Raw genomic sequence first — 5,218 nt, forward strand, 5'->3', positions numbered from 1 at the left:
GTGCTCATGCAAGATCAAACTTTTGGGAACTTATAACCGGTTCCTAATGATGCCAAAACAAACTGATGCCAAAGTATGCTCGCTCCCGCACTTGCAACACAGGGGAAGACATCTCAAGCAAGTAATCAATTTCCAAGACTCCATGTACACGCCGGAAAATACTACATATGGAGAGAGCTAGCATCTGATCGAGGAGGACTGTAAGTCTAAACCTATAGTGGCACTGAACTATTTTGTAATCAAAGTGACAATAAACTTTGTCTTACTATACAAAGTCTGCCAGAAAACACCATGTTCAAGAAAAGGCCGGTTTCACAAACTTCATGTAATCACGTTTAAAGAAAGAATGAATACCACCCTAATCTCCTCATGCCCCGGTGATGTCCAAACAATAGCACACAAGGAGCAACGGCAGTACCAGATGGTTGAGTAGGGCCCCTGCACGCAAATGGATAATCCGGAGAAAAGTATAGACAAAGAGTAGCCTCGTAGTCGGTATATCAATTACTTACAATCGCCAATCATCTGAATTTCGTAAACTTCTGTAGTATACACAAGTTCTGCAGATACGGAGCTCGAAGTGCTTATTCTGGCTCTGGCTTTATCACGGGTTATCTCAGAGGGTATCGATCATGGAGACCCAACACCGGGATACATCGATCTTGCTGACCTGCTCTCCATTGCCGGCCCATACGACACGTTCCTTGACTACCTCTCAAAGACAAAGACATACGTGAGCCAGGCCAACAACACCAAGTAGAGCATCGCCCTCTTTGCGCCCGTGCACTCTGTCTTCCTAGCCGTAGACACTGGCATGCTGTCCAACCTCACCACCGAACATCTCCTGTCGCCCATGATACACCATAGGCCAGTAATATTCGTAGATTTGAGGCCGTGGAGCCGATCAAGCCCATGGGCGTCAAGGCACGGGTAGGGGGCATGAAGGCACTCCAGGCGGAGCTCGGCGCACCCTTGACTGGCGTCTATTTGCTACGTGGGCACACGTTTCAGCGGCCTCTTTTGAAGATTGGCGACTCCACCACCAACCTACACTGCCGTCATCCACAAGCTTCTGTGCGTCGCCGGAGCAGAAGAAGCATCGCGCCGAGACTTGATTCGATGGTACACCGGCTGCAAGATCGCTTATTGGCAGGTTCCCATGGTGATGAGTTTCGATCGGGGTCCTTCAGATTATATTGGGATTGGTTATGTGACTCTGTTTTATAAGTGATACCGACTCATCGAGTCCTTGGGCGGTTGAGAGCCGGAGGGAGAATCTGAGTAGGACACGTCAATGATCAGCGATGCTACCTGGCCGGTTGAGATACGAAATTTTGAACCTTCCTCGGGCGGTTCCGTGTTGGACATAAGATGGACCACGCAAGGTGAACGAACGAAACAAATCCTGACAGATGAAACTAAATAAAACACGGGACGGACAACGGTTACTAGCGGACCAAACCACGGAAATACTTTGTACTTTATTATTACGTACTAGGTATAGATATAGATTTAGATATAGAAAAGGACAAGATGGCTTTTACAGAACCATATGAGAGGAAACAACTAAATAGTTTTATTTGCAAATAAATTTTATTTTGTAACAAATAATTTTTACGATGTATGCATGATGCTGATGATTTTCAGAACGACCCGAAAAAACGAGCAGCAGACGTTTGAAATCCTCATCACTGGTTACCAGTGGTTGTATAATCGTGACGTCGGCCTCTAACGTTAGCAGTGCGGAAAACATCCTTCACTGGTAAGCCTTTCTCCGGTAGTCTACCTTATATCATCATCTAACTTACCTCACCTAGTTTGTATCATCATCCGTCACTGGTAAGCCATCATGCACGTTTTTTTTTCAATTCTACCTGATCTAATCATCTGATGGTTTACTTACTAGTACCGATAGTGTTTATTTACCTAGTGGCGAGAAAAATCTGGTGTTACAAATGAAAGCAATATGAGATGCTAAAGTCATCTATCTGCCACCCTTTTTCGTACTAGATTGTTTACATCCCAGGTTTTAGTGTATTCATTATTATACTATATGTCTACAGTATTTAGGACAATGCCAGCAATATAATTCTCTTCAACATCTCGGATGATGAGTCCTAGCTTGCCAAATAAATTTTGACACAAGATATGGCTTAAATCATTTACATATCAAGTCTGGTTAACAAATTTTCTATCAAACAACGAGCAGTTTACACGTTTGAGGCATCTCGGTACATATATACGGATGTGTGGGTATTCCATATATCATGTAATATGTCTGCAATTCCTCGTATAGTCTTTGTCATCCGTATGAAAATTATGTGCTTATGTTTAACTTTATCATAAACTTTGAAGAGTGGAAAGCATCTTGTATGAATTTGCAATGCATGAAAATTTCATATCACTAGATGATCCGTTGCGCTATCGCACAAATGGCATAATCAAGTCACAATCTGAACCATAATTTCATCTTATTTTAGTATTAATAATTAGTATATATTTCATTGTTCACGGAAATAGCGAGGAAATATCCAGAACAACACGAGATTGAATTTGATCAAATAATAATGCAAATTTTGAAGTGGCAACAATACCATATTGCAAGTGAAGTGACAGTAATGTCAACATAAAACTCTACGGCAAAAATACCAGATTGCATTGAACCAAGAAATAGAAGCTACATAATAAAACAATTTCATTTAATCTGCAACCGATTCATCTTTTGCCAGTGTGTCAAGACAGCACCATCGTCACCACCCTGCCAATATAAATTCAGAATATATATCATAATTTCTAAAGGAATGATATAGAAACAGAACAATTGCATAGCAGTATGGAAGATAAGACACAATGTAATTAGGTTGTACCTAATATACAAACATCATGTGCAGACATAGCAGACCAACTACTGCTTTGGTTTCTTACCCGTCCCACCCGACTTGGCAACAGTGTTGGTCCTAAGACCAATATGTATGTTGTAGCAGAATCAACCATAGCTTGCACAAAAGGCTGAATAATTTTGCATGAGAAAAAAATTAAAGCATGAACAACACATAATAAGCAGCATGGACAGAACTATAAAACATGACAACCAACATCTGGCAAATACTTTATTTTATTATGTATAGCCGAGGCTGCCATTACTTGGTGTGATTACTGACATGTTAACTGCGGAAATTCAATTCGGCTCCCGGGTGCGTATACTCCCTCTACCAACAAAATATATTTCGAAGTGTGGAAAAATTTTGACAAAAAATTCTACATGTACATCTTCAGAATATATGTGTGTACGTCAAGTTTCACGAAAAACTAATATTTTTTGTGGCCTATGGAAAAAAGATAAAACTTATCCTGTGAAAAGCATTGTTTTCAGCGCTGACTTTTTTTCTTTTTTACACACGTCACATGATAAGTTCATTTTTTATGAAACGACTTTGTGAGCGCGTAGCACGTGAAGATGTACGTGTGAATTTTTTGTTTCAATTTTTTTGAAATTTAAAATATGTGTAAGATGCATTTCAAAATATAGAGAGCATATGCTCCCATGTTCCAAAACACCACTCCGTGTTAACTGTTATATTTATAGGCTGAAACTTTACAAAGAAAAATAAATATTTTAGAGAAGGCAAACAAATTACCTCTTTCATGCAGCAATTGGCTTTCCAATTTAGTTCCTGCTTGTAATTTGTACTGCCACCGCTTGGTATTAACGCAGCGTTCTCTCGGTCCTTCAGGACCGTCCCCTTGTTCAAAAAAAAAAATAAAGGAAAATAAATTAATTATGGTCCACCGCTAAGTCAGACCATATTAATTTATTTAGCATATAACAATAAAACTATTTTTGCAGCACATACTGGAACATGAATTAAACATATATATACTAAGCAAAAAGAAGGCGGAATCAGGATGGCATAACTGGAATCGGGATGGCATAACTGTACATGTAACACTGATATGGTCAATCTAAATGCGGAGACATGTCATAGCAGAAGATACAAATCAAATATATCAATCAGAAGTAAGAAGTCGAACAAAAAAGATGACTCATAATGGTATTTGGAAATATGTGACACACTTGCTACTGAAAATTGTAACAAGTACACATCAATTAAACCGAGTAGTGGCTGTGAGAGTTTCTAAACATGAACTAACACCAGCTGAGAAGGTAGTAATGCACTACTTCAAAAAAAAAGGTAGTAATGCACGGGTACCTAAGGAAGACCTCGCACTCGATTCACAGCTGCCAGAATACCTCCACGTACTGCCTAGTACTCCCTCCGTTCCTTTCTATAGTGCCTATAGATTTTTGGCACGGAAATTAGCGCAAGAGTATTTTTTACACAAGACCCCCCTGGCTGAATGATTTGAGATCAGACTAAAATTAAGAAAATTGATAACTTCCTAACTTACCGTAACTAATCCCACAAATCTGTCTGGTTGATTCTCCATATATGTTCAACCAGGTTTAATTAAGGAAAGAAAAATATTGCTTCCTAAATCTAAGCAATTCTTGGGGCCATGCATTAGGAATCTCAATTAATTGTTTCCTATTTTGTATGGATTTTTTTTCATGCATGTCGTGTGGGAGTTGACCGGTAGAGGGGGTAATTGAAAAAAAGCCAAGCTACAACCTTATATTGTGAAACAAATGCCAAAAATCTATAGGCACTATAGAAAGAAACGGAGGGAGTAATATTTATCATCAGCCAAAAGCCAAAAGCTTGACAGCATGGAAATGATTAAAATAAACCAAACAATCATCACACGCTATATTCCAGATGACGCCAAAGTTTATCATCTATGCTACATCCTGGAAAATTCTCCTTAATCATATAATACATAAGAGCATCATATGGCAGGGATAGCTAATTAGAAAACCATCCTAGCCTCCTGGAACCACTATTACTACTATTTCAGGTCAAAGGAAAAGAAATACCTCATGAGAAGGACTATGCGAGTGAATTGCAGCTTCATTTTGGCCCTGATAGTGAACTGCAAGCTAATGTTGAATAAGTCAATCATCATGTGTCTGCTGCCAATAGGAAAATTAATCTATTGTTCTTATTCAATCATAATGGGAAGCTCATAAATATAAATCCTTCCTCCAAATCAGCCACTATGACATACTGCCTCCTTGTTACATACTGACAAGAAAACAAAATGAACACAAATTCTGTGAGCGGTCAGAAATATTAGTAATTATGCAACGTAATATCAA

The 5,218-nt window shown here is 39.1% G+C and overlaps 1 long non-coding RNA gene across 1 annotated transcript; it reads right to left on the reverse strand.

Moving 5' to 3' along the window:
- Positions 1 to 2,530: 2,530 nt before the first annotated feature.
- On the reverse strand, positions 2,531 to 4,260 carry LOC124651946. Its single transcript, XR_006987531.1, has 3 exons — positions 4,212 to 4,260; positions 2,868 to 3,009; positions 2,531 to 2,758 (listed from the first exon to the last, which is right to left on the reverse strand). It is a non-coding gene; the product is annotated as an uncharacterized LOC124651946 (long non-coding RNA).
- Positions 4,261 to 5,218: the final 958 nt, after the last annotated feature.

The sequence above is a fragment of the Lolium rigidum genome, chromosome 5 (assembly GCF_022539505.1).
Source record: "Lolium rigidum isolate FL_2022 chromosome 5, APGP_CSIRO_Lrig_0.1, whole genome shotgun sequence".
NCBI lineage: Eukaryota > Viridiplantae > Streptophyta > Magnoliopsida > Poales > Poaceae > Lolium > Lolium rigidum.